Source organism: Priapulus caudatus, unplaced genomic scaffold, assembly GCF_000485595.1.
Source record: "Priapulus caudatus unplaced genomic scaffold, Priapulus_caudatus-5.0.1 Scaffold440, whole genome shotgun sequence".
Lineage (NCBI taxonomy): Eukaryota > Metazoa > Priapulida > Priapulimorpha > Priapulimorphida > Priapulidae > Priapulus > Priapulus caudatus.
In genome coordinates, this window is record NW_014577501.1 from 193,504 (window position 1) to 206,403 (window position 12,900).

Below are 12,900 nucleotides of genomic sequence, written 5' to 3' on the forward strand. Positions count from 1 at the left end.
GGTTTTAACGCACGCACGCCACGCACGTATACATACACACAGCACGCCTAGCGCACGCCACGGTGTATACTGTACACACAGGTACGTAACGCACGCACGCACGCAGCGTTACACAGGAGACACGTGTACACACTGACGTACGCACGTGCCACGTACACAGTTACCGTCTAGCTATCTGAAGAACGGCTGAGCGTGATATCGCACGCAACGATTCGGGCCCGGAGGTATCTGCCGACGAGAGTTACATCCTGTCTGGCCAGCCAACAACATGGATCTACCGCGCTGCCGATTATATTCCTTCCCGCAGCATGCTCTGCTACGTTTATTTACTCTAGTCAAACTATCACGCTATATTATATCGCACTTATATAATGTATACTGATCAGAGAGTCTCTCAGACCACGATATAAGGCGACGAGTGCACAGACTATGAAACCTACCGCGAGCACACAGAATCGTCACCATATTAGCGCTAGCGTCACTTAATTGACGTCCTAACTTACAATCTAGGACGATTACTATCCAGTCGTCGCGCACGGTATTATGCACACACAGACGCACGCCATCGTTTATAATCCGTGCACACACGAGGTACGCACAGCACTGTCAGCGCTCACACGTGTTACTCACCTGTAATACATCACATGTAACGCTAACCACGTATTCATCACGGCTACGACACAGTAGTACGTCAACGACTACGCATATCGTTCTGTCATTTCAAAATCGTTACACACCAACGCATAACCTCGCACGGCACGAGATATCGGTTCAAACGTACATTGTTGGTTTACAATTGTATACCACATTGTAAACAACCTGCTGAACTTGATATGATGACACAGCCACTGCTCAAGGTATACGCACGCCTCTAGCACTGTATATATATTCGTATTAATCATACATATCTTTATCTCACTCGCACACTAGCAGCACGCACCACGTTATATAAAGTACGACACTCTCTCCAAACTCACCAGATCTCGACAAGTCATGCTACCGCATACATTAACAACGATATCTTGTGAGATCTGCTATGTTATTATTCGCTATTGCACTAACTCACCACTATGGTCTCGTACGCGTGTACGCCGCAGGCGCACTATGACGCGTACACTAGCGAGACTTACGCACGCCGCATTGTATCTTCTCCTACCACCGAACTCTATTAATGCTATTAAACAGCCAATCGCTCTCATCATTTATCTTCACGGCTCATTGATACACTAACAGCAGCTCCAACGCACGCACGCCACGTATACGCACACACAGACGCGCTAATCATACATTCCAGACATGCGACTCAAATTAGAATAATATAAAACGACTAGCAACAAGATATCGAATTCTGTGACGCACCCCAGGATTTTCACAGCAAATTCACGTATACGTACACAACAGTGATACGATGAGCGCGACGACAGAAATGTGATGAGAACAAGTCTCCAGCACACAGACCCAAAACTCAGCGATCACAACACCAGGCAGACAACGCACCGGTACATCACAGAACGGCTGAGCCTACGCTACTGCACGGCGTAGACACAGAGACGCACTTACCGCACGCTCACGCACGCATCGGACCACTCAGAGATCGCACGTATGCGCACCAGAGATTACAGTTATATCGCACACGCGCAACCGCCGACTCAGTGACACAGGCAGAACAGCGTGTCTTTTACTCCTCGCCCCTCATCTCGACCAACATCTCACGATGCACGGTTTGGTATCTCGGTTCGTAGACTGCCGCTCACAAGTATCAACAATCCGAGACCTAAACTTCGATTAAATTTCGTCGCTGCTTAGCGAGGCGAGTCGAGAGTCGCAGTATGTGCGCGGTAACAATTATCTGCTATCCGAGCGTCACTCAGTTCAAAGGCCTCGCGACCAGACTTCAGTGTGCACTGCCGGTCACTGCGCACCTCGTGACACTTTCAAGTTTGAAGCACTACTGTTACGAGTCCTGTACGGCCCGTACTACAAAGCTCATTAAGTTTGGTTGGTGCTCAGCAGCGGCCATGACTGGCTAATCGTGGATACGTCAACATTTACAATTTACATTTTAATAGGCTGATGTTCTCGAGTCGATGCTGTAAATAAGAGGTACAGAGAACGAGGTCAGAGGTATTATGTCTCCCGTGGTGCAGGCGAGCTTTAATTAAAAGATGGATGTATTACTCGACGTGACCGCTAGGCAGCTAGAGTTGTCGATCCAGCGAATATCATCTAGGACGGATGCCTATGGGCAGTCGATGACTTTGCCCAGTCGATCTGCCGTACGCATGTGCCATAACTTCTCAGAGTGCAGTCACCCATAAGGTAATCCCGCCGGTATCTAGCTGAATGTATATGGCGTTGGATGAACGCAGCAGATAGACGTACACCACAACCCTAATCGTTGCATGATTTTTACTCAACGCGCCACGCCATGGCAAAAGGTACGTCGTTTGGACCTCGTCTACATGATGATTTTCTCCCAGCTGGTTTGACGACCGGCTACACGGCTACGCCCGTTTATCTCGGGACTTACATATACCCGAGTTATGGCCTCTCTGAAACCGGGTTTAGTCTTCTAACGCGCAGACTCTGTGAGTGGGGTATGCTAACCGAGTTTAAGCCTATACCTGCGTTTACGCATTTACTACACCCCTAAGCCGCGATGTCGAGGGGGGTTTTAGCTAACCCGAGTTAAGCCCTTAACCGCGCGGCCGTGATGCCAACTCACAACGTGCTCACGATGCTCGCAGGGAGTATTACTATAAATACAAGATTAAAGTTCCTGGGTGTGTTAGTGGACGCTGCTTTACCCGTATTATAGTCTGCGTGGTCTCGAGATGTACTAGAGTGTCACGTAATGTTGGTTAACCTGGATTAAGCGCGACAGAGTTCCTTACCCTGCGCCATAGCGCGGCCAATAGTGATATGCGTATATTTACATCGATGGCCGTACATACAATGCGACACTTTACTCTCGCTGGAGGCACACTGAGTGTATATAATACGATGAGGCGAAAAATGCCTGACTACTATACTACGTATGTCCTACCTGTTGTTGATTAAGTAAAAACGTCGTGTGTGCACCATTAGCTCGTGGCTGTAATTAATTTGAGAGCTTCTATTATAGTCGATAAATCTTTAGAGTGTGACGACTCAAAAACATTAATTTAAGATAGAGGCAATAGTAAATGATAGATCTCACTATGGACCTCGCGACGGGATATAAGAGAATAAGCGTAACATCTATGTACTTACAAGTTATCCAGCATTATGATAAACAAGTATAATGATGTCTCGAGCGAGCGTGCTCCTTAGAAAATACGTCATCTGCCACAGGACAAGCAGCAGAACCGATTGAAACAAAATATTACCGGTACTAGATGTTACTCGCTGGTGAGAGAAGAAAGAGTCAGACGGAGGCGAGCTCGAGCAGGCAAAAAATTTATATATAATACTAGCCTGTCACATCAGTCCTATAGCTGTCCTGTGTTCGATGCTATTCAACCCATCGGCGATATACGTCTCTTGTATACTGATAAATGTTTTATAGAATTGAAAGTTGGCGATTATTGCTCTGCGCATACCTACCTCTCATCTCGTTTGCTCACATATGGTTTGTAACAGTACGCCGAATGTACTTCTCAGCACGAATGATTGTTATCATTGCTAATGAAGCTGATTTAGGGGCAGTTCGCTGCTACATTAGCTGGTCAATCTATACGCGGCGTGGCCTTTTACTTTTCGCCAACGCTGTACTCTGGAGTGCCCCAGGACGCCTCCGCTTCGCACCGGTGCTTGCCAGACTCACACTCATCACATCCCTCCTTCAGTTCACACCGATCCAACCTGTAAAACATCCGGATTGACAGCTATCCGACTCACACTCATGCTTCTCATACTGAACCTCGCACCAGGCGTTCTTCACCGTGGATACTTGCAGCAGCTCACTTGCACATTCTGACTCCTGGCACCGAACATATACCCCTAGCATTCTCACAACACGTGCACTCACAGTAAGCATCAGTACACACTAATCACACTGATGGAAATCTCACAGTTCTCACTGACTCACACTCATCCACATCCTGCTCACAGTTCTCACCGTGACTCACACTCATCCACATCCTGCTCACAGTTCTCACCGTGACTCACACTCATCCACATCCTGTCGTCACTCAAGTTACCTACACTGCGCAACTGACATGCGAGCTTCCAAACTACTTTCATTACACACAATCCAATACTGCTCATCTCTAGTTATACTCCCTTCTATCGGCTCTCAGGGTTTAACAACATCTCATTCATACGTTCCTCAACACCTGCTCATAAACAAGTGGTCTCACGCCGTGTCATACAAACACTGCCAGGATCCAATCTAGTTACGAAAGCTGCTCTATCTATTTCATGGTAATTTTAAGGTTGCGATCAATCTCTGCTGTACTCGATTTTATTTACTAGCTCGAGTCCTATCATTACTTAGCCTCTACACCAGCATACGTACACTCTCACTCTGCAACTTCCCACTTTGCTATCACAATCCAGCTCACCATTCCACTAGATCTCTCCTGATCGCCTGTCACGGCATCTCCATATGTGACCTCCATACTGAGCCTTCATGGCTTTCTACAACTATAAAGATTCAAACGTGTTTGAACTCTCTTACACTATACTCCATTCAGTCTCTATTAAAAACACTCTAGCACTTCAATCAGTATTCTGCAGACTACACACCGCTGACTCCACTCATCACATCATGCACTTGGCACCTTATAACTCACTGTTTTGTTCAACTCGTTTGCATCTCATTCGCCACGTTAAGATACTAACAACCCGCTCCATGCTATTACGATGCTACATTTAAGACACCTCCAGACAGGCCAATACGCTAAGAAGTCTGTGCTCATACATTCACTGACCAGAGTAGAATACTTATCACAGTGACATACAATTGCTTACCGTGTGGGCGCGTACTGCGTGGCCGTGATGCTCTGATACTCGCTGTTTGGTGCTGCTCACCGTCCGAGTGCCCACCACTCAGTGCACGTTGCGTGTTGCTGTCACAGTTTCTCACCGTGACTCACACTCATCCACATCCTGCCTAGTTTGCATGCCGTTGACCTCTGTGTGCTGCGCGCGATCACTCATCTCGCTTACGATGGCAGTTGTGTCTCTGTGGCTAGCAGTTCTCACGCGATGCGTTGCGCGCGTGACTCACACTCGATCCATCCATCTCACAGTTCTCACCGTGGACTCACACTCATCTGCGTAGTGACGTGAACAGTCTGAGATGCTTCACAGTTCTTCACCAGTGACTACACTCACGTTGCCACATATGCTCACAGTTCTCACCGTGACTCACAACTCATCCACGATCCTGCTCTGCGCCTGTCTGCGCCCGCAGTGTGTATGCTACGACACCGTATTATGAGCACTGCCAACGTAGACATGGCGTGATTGCCACATCCTGCTCAGTTCTCACCGTGACTCACACTCATCCACATCCTGCTCACAGTTCTCACCGTGACTCACACTCATCCACATCCTGCTCACAGTTCTCACCGTGACTCACTCATTCCACATCCTCCTCACAGTTCTTCACCGTTGAGTGTGGTGCTCGCTAGCTGTTCGAGATCCAACATCATGCTCACAGTACTACATCGGCGGTGACTCACACTCATCCACCATCATGCTCGATCTGTTCTTCGCTCGAGCTCGTGTGTGTAGCTCTCGGCGACTCATTCGTCGATCGTAGTGTGTCGTGCGCTCACAGTTCTCACCGTTGTGTGGTTATCGTGTGTGCGACTCACTGCATCCCAGCATTCGTCGTTGCGTCAGTTCTCACGTGGACTCACTCATCCACATCATTGCTGTCGATCGCGATGTTGCGTCACCTGTGGTGTTGACTCACACTCATTGCACATCCGTGCCTCACAGTTCCTCACCGTGACCCTCACATTGCATCCACATCGCTGCTCACCAAGTTTCCGACCGTGACTCCACCATCATCCACATCCTTGCCTCACAGTTTACTCACCCGGTGATCACATCATCCAATCCTGCCTCACAGTTGCTCACCTGTGTGTGTTGTGGTGTGATGTGTGTGTGTGTTGTTCGTATGTGGTTGTTGATGTGTGCTGTGTGTGTGGTGTGTGTGTGTGTGTGTGTGGTGTCCGTGAACTCTGACTCATGTCGTCTGCTACAGTCGCTGCTCTGCATCGTGTGAGTTTGTGCTGTGCGTTAGGTCGTTCACCGTGACCTCACACATCATCCATATTCCTGCTGATAGTTCTCACTGTGTGTGTGTGTGTGTTGCGGTGACTGTTGTGACTACACTATCCAGCATCTCGCCTCACCAGTTCCACTGCTGACTGCACCTCAATGCCCACATCCTGCTCACAGTTCTCACCGTGACTCACACTCATCCACATCCTGCTCACAGTTCTCACCGTGACTCACACTCATCCACATCGCTCTGTGCACAGTTCTCCACGTCTGTGTGCGTGACTCACCTCGTTCCACAATCCTGCTGCACAATTGTCTCTGTACCGCTGACTTCACCACTCATCCACATGCCTTGTCACAGTGTCACCCGTGACTCACAACTCATCCACATCCTGCTCACCAGTTCTCACTCGTGACTCACACTTGCTATGTCCATGCCATTGCTGTCATCGAGTTGCTCATCTGCAGGATGTGAGTTTTAATAGACGTATCGTGTAGCTCTTGACTGCTTCAACTACCTTCAGGAGCTCAAACACATCATATTCTGACTCCGTACGCTCGTATAACTATTAAATTGTGCCATGATGAAGTGTTGTAAACTTGTCTGTTAGCCTCTTCCTTCACAATTATCGATGGTATTCCATTGTTAAATAGCACATCTGTTCAAGCTGCTCGCTGCGACTCTCCTGATCGCTTACCTCACCACATGCAAGCAAATAATGATTCTATACTATACTACAAATATCCAACACTCACCAATATGCTCAGCAATTCTCTCACCCTCCACCTATAACTAAATCCATAATAGAATAAATTAATACATTTCAGCCAGCAATTATATATACCAATACTTCATCACCACTATCAACTTACCATTCATACCCTCATGTAATATGTAGTTTAAATTCAATAAGCTCACTATGAGCCGCTGTCATCTTACGAAATAAGCGCTTGACAGCTCGTGAAGTAGTCGTGCCATACTCCAATCGTGCGTACGTCTGTGTGTGCGTATACGTGCGTGCGTGCGTGCGTCTGTGTGTACGTATACGTGCGTGCGTGCGTGCGTCTGTGTGTACGTATACGTGCGTGCGTGCGTACGTCTGTGTGTACGTATACGTGCGTGCGTGCGTGCGTCTGTGTGTACGTATACGTGCGTGCGTGCGTGCGTCTGTGTGTGCGTATACGTGCGTGCGTGCGTACGTCTGTGTGTGCGTATACGTGCGTGCGTGCGTGCGTCTGTGTGTACGTCTACGTGCGTGCGTGCGTGCGTCTGTGTGTGCGTATACGTGCGTGCGTGCGTACGTCTGTGTGTGCGTATACGTGCGTGCGTGCGTGCGTCTGTGTGTACGTATACGTGCGTGCGTGCGTGCGTCTGTGTGTGCGTATACGTGCGTGCGTGCGTACGTCTGTGTGTGCGTATACGTGCGTGCGTGCGTACGTCTGTGTGTACGTATACGTGCGTGCGTGCGTACGTCTGTGTGTGCGTATACGTGCGTGCGTGCGTACGTCTGTGTGTACGTATACGTGCGTGTTTTTGTCGTTATGATGATTGTACGTACTATACGTACGTACTATTGTAAGTACAAGTGTTGCCGCCTATCGTGGAGTTATGTACTATTCGCTAACTCGAGTTAATATAAGCGTCTATACGGGGCCTTAACTCGAGTTAACGCTAAATAAGAGTTAACGCTAATTAACCGTATAGACGTTTAACTCAAGTTAAATTTCGTCGTGTAGACGAGGCTGTAGTGTCCTTATATTATGTTTATGACGCTAAGAGTCACGTGGTATGAGAGAGAGGATCCAAGCTACAAAAAATGGAGTGACCCACGGTGACGGTTGCTCAGAATAAAACTTTACGACTTTATTTATCAAAGATCAAACCTTTGTGTCTTATAAGCAAGACGAGAAACATTATATCTGGCGACGAGGTAAAGCAAGGTGAGCGGAGACATATAGAAATGGCGTCAAGTTTACCACAATTTCCGACATTTGGTCGCGTTGGACATTAAAGACCCCACACGGAAGCGGGCAACATTTTGAGCTAAGCAACAGCAAGTGACTTGAAACTGCTGATCATGAACATTAAGTCTACCAATATGACGAATGTCAATTCTGTTCAGTCGGATGTGACAAGTTTGAGTGTGACAGTCAAACAGCAAGTCCTGAAGTAATTTCAAGACCTTTTTAAAGGCATTGGGAAAATAGAAGGGAAACAAGTACACTTGCATGTGAATGAGGCGGTCGCACCGACAAAACAGCCACATAGACGCATACCCTTCCACATTCGGAAAAGTGTAGACGCAGAACTTGAAAGACGAGTCATTAGACATCGAGAAAGTTGATGGCCCTACACCCTGGGTCAGTCCCATCGTTGTGGCACCCAAAAAGTCAGGGAATGTTCGCATCTGTGTTGACATGCAATTAGCCAACGAAGCTATACAGCGTGAGAAACACCCCATGCCAACTGTGGATGACCTGATTGCAGATCTGAATGCTTCAACAGTCTTCAGCAAACTTGATTTGACTTCAGGTTACCATCAGCTAGAGCTAGATGCTGAAAGCAGAAACATCACAACGTTCAGCACAGACGTAGGATTGCGAAGATACAAGGGTCTTTTGTTTGGAGTGAATGCAGCATCAGAGATATTCCAGAATGTTGTTGCTGAATTACTACAGAACATACCAGGCTGTCTGAACATCTCCGATGATATCATTATTCATGGCCAAAACCAACGGAAACACGAGGCGAACCTCAGAGGTGTTCCACAGAAGCTACAAGACAGCGGAGTAACACTTCAGCAAGACAAGTGCGTATTTTCGACACACTCTATATCATTCTATGGACATGTGTTTGGAGAGAAAGGAATTTCTCCTGACCCACATAAAATTTGTACTATCACGAAAATTGACCCACCACAGAACATTAGTGAAATGAAATCACTGCTCAGAATAACACAGTACGTATCCAGATTCATTCCCAACTATGCAATGTTGACAGAGCCTTAACGTCAACTAACTCGTCAAGATACACCATGGAATTGGGGTAGCAGAGAACAGGATGCCCTAGAAAAGTTAAACAAAGCACTGACAAGTTCCGAAGTCATGAGTTATTTTGATCCACACAAGAAGACCGAGCTGCTAGTGGATGCCAGTCCAGCAGGTCTTGGCGGAATACTCTGTCAAAAAGGTCAAGTCATCAGTTATGGAAGTCGAGCGCTCAGTGACACCAAACAGAGATATTCACAGACTGAGCGAGAGATGTTGGCAGTGGTCTGGGGAGTCGAACATTTTTATTTGTACCTGTATGGATCAAACTTCAAGATCATCACGGATCACAAGCCACTACTTGGCATTTTTAACAGTCAGAGACCGACATCAGCAAGAATCGAACGTTGGAGATTTCGATTAATGCTGTACAACTACACCCTCGTGTATAGACCGGGGAGAGATGAGCAGAATCCGGCAGATTACATCAGTCGCCATCCTCAGCCAGCGACAAACAGCAACAACGTGGCTGAAGCCTATGTAAACTACATTGTTTACAATGCAGTTCCCAAGGCCATGACCTTGGAAGAAGTCAGAACAGTGAGTCAGAATAACTCAAAGATGCGAAAACTAAGCAGAGCCATTGGAAGTGGAGATTTGAAGCTTTGGGAAGACAGCGAAATTTCAGACTTTAGGAACGTGAAAGATGAGCTTGCAGTCAGCAACGGTGTCGTGTTGCGGGGAAATTGCATTGTCGTCCTAGATCAACTGAAAATTCGTGCGATTGATCTTGCCCATATTGAACACCAAGGGAGGTTTAAACCAAAATTACTTGCACGAGAAAAGTCTGGTTTCCTGGGATCGATGACTATGGGTGGAACAACGGGTAAAAGTCGTGCATACCGATGTCAACTTCGCAGCACCAACGCGCAAATACACAGCGTGAAGCCTCTGAGAATGTCAAAACATAGCCTCCAGCCCCGGGATGAAGTTGCTGTAAGATTTCGCTGGACCGTTTCCCTTCCAGGTGAATACCTACTTGTTGTTATAGTGAGTACAGCAGAGGTACGCCAGGAGACAGAGGTTGGTGACAATCAACATCTGCGAAAAGCAGCTATTCCAAATTGGATGGTTCTATCTTTGCGAGACCAGAGCTCATCCCCGTGTCCGTGATTCAGAGGAACACTGGCGATCCAATTTTAATAGGTCGAGAGTTTGCCAAGATTTTGCAAAACGATCTAGGTTTTCCAATCATCGACGCTATCACACAGCAGCCGTTTATGGCCAGAAGCTAATGGCACGAAGCAGAACGTTAATTCATGTCAACATCTTGAATAAAGACATCAGAGGCAATCGACAGCTGAGAGACAGAACTGGAAACAAAGCTGCAGCAGTTCTTCCAGAGAACAGTACTCGAGCAACGCCACCACGAACATCCAACGGCTACATGTCTCCGTTTGAAGACGGCTAACATAGGACGAGCTAGTGAAAAAAAACGTACTTCCTGAGCAAAGGTTCAAGATTCCTGCAACATTCTAGAGGTAAGGCATGCTCAACTTGCCATACAAGATGCTGTTGGCTAATCACCAAGATGAAGATCTTTACTGCTGACAAATGGAAAACGTCACCACTGATAGAACTGTAAAAATGTCAGTGTGACAGTAGTGTTAAAGTTCGCACAACAGCAGCCCAAAGGAACACAAAAACTTGATCCCTCATCTCAATCCTCAACCCATTCGAGATTAGCAGAGAAGAAAAGGAAGTATGATCACAGCGTTGATATGAGGTGATCGAGACGAGGTGACAAAAATTCCTACTCATTTTCAAACCAGTGGACAGTTCGCCGTAGATCATGCTGAAGAGATGGAAGACAGTCCATTATCCGGAGCTCGTGAAAGATTCTCTGATCCAGGACCCAGAACCTCCCACCACCGGTTAATCCTAGCAGTACGCCGAAGATCCCAAGAGCGGAGAAGGAAGATTTCCTGTAAGATTCAAGACTTTTGTGATGTGAAAAGAAAAAGTGTGTGTGTGAGATTTCAAGGAGTGTTCGAACAGTAAAACAGTTATTAACGAAGTTTATTGAACAGTTTGAATATAACAGTAAGGAGTGTTATTGAGGAAAAAAAGTTTTTCACTTGTTGAAAGTTAGAATATGTTGATGCTGACACGCGATGTATACACTAATTATGTTTAATGTGTCATTGTGGAAGAGCATCCAGACATAATTTGTGTTTCTTTGGTATTCCAGTCAAAACAAGAGTATTGAGACATGTTTAATTTAATTTTACAAGTGACAATAAGTAAGCAATGTACATCAACATAATGCAGTTATCTTTAAAGACTGAGGAAGGAATGTAGTGTCCTAATTTATGCTTTATGACGCTAGAGTCCACGTGGTTAGAGAGAGAGATCCGGGCTAGAGACAAATGGAGAGTGACTGTAGTGGACGCAAAGGGAGCTAACAAAGTATTTAGCCTCAAAGCTTGTAGTGACGGTTGTTCCAAGAATAAAATTTGGCGACTTTATTATATCAAAGATCAAACCTTTGTGTCTTATAAGCAAGACGAGAAACATCATAGAGGCTAGGGATCACGGATCCGATGAGCGGATTTTGATGTTGCATACACTTGCCCTGCCATCTCGCGGCAACTTTAATAATGAAACATCGAGGCGGCGACACCGAAGCTAACTCGCATGCGTCCTTATTCATGCACAATCAGCAAAGTGGTTCGCTCTTTACTGATTCGTTGCCGGTCGCTGGGCTACATTAAGCATTTTTCACTAATATTTTATGTAAGACCAACATAAACAACATTCTCTAAAATGCTGAACTTGAGTTGAATGTCGTGGATATTCGTCTGAGCAGTCGTGCAAGGCGTGCGTAATGCGTCGCTTTCTCACACCAAAGATTAATTGTGGTACTATTCGACACGCGTAATATAAGATAGGCGAGTCGGGTTTAGCGTTAGGTTAGGGTTAAGGGTTAGCGGATATGGTTTTGGCTCGTGAAGTGGTCTTGTAGTGAAGTGAATTATTTACTTGGTACAACATCAGAAACGCGAACCATGTGTGGAATGTTCATGAATAATTTATCAAATTTCAGTCGACTTCATCACAAGAACGGCTTTAAAAACTTTAGCGACCCAAGCCGACGCGAGTTGATGTAGCGCACACAATGTGAGCTGTTATCCAAAAACGGCACCAAAACAGCTGTTATCATAATACAGACGTATGGATGGAGGATAGACGGACGAATGGATGGAGGATAGACGGACGGATAGATGGAGGACAGACGGACGGATTGATAGAGGATAGACGGACGGATCGATGGAGGATAGACGGACGGACAGACAGACGGATGGACGGACGAACACAGACGTACGGACGGATGGAGGATAGATAGATAGATATGCATTATATAAATTATAATGTTAATAATAATGTTATTAATTTTCATTTTTATTATTATTATTCACCGACCGGTGACGATGAAGGCGCTGATGACATCGTCATAGTCATGCTCATCGCCGAAATAGACTTCATGCCCAGTCCAGACACGCTCCTGTGAACAGATAACACCGGTATATAGAGGTCTCCTATACGTACGATAATAAAACACTAAACAGCCTCGTCTTACCACGAGGAAATTTGCCTCGGTTAACGCGTACTATAGCATCGCTATATAGTCTT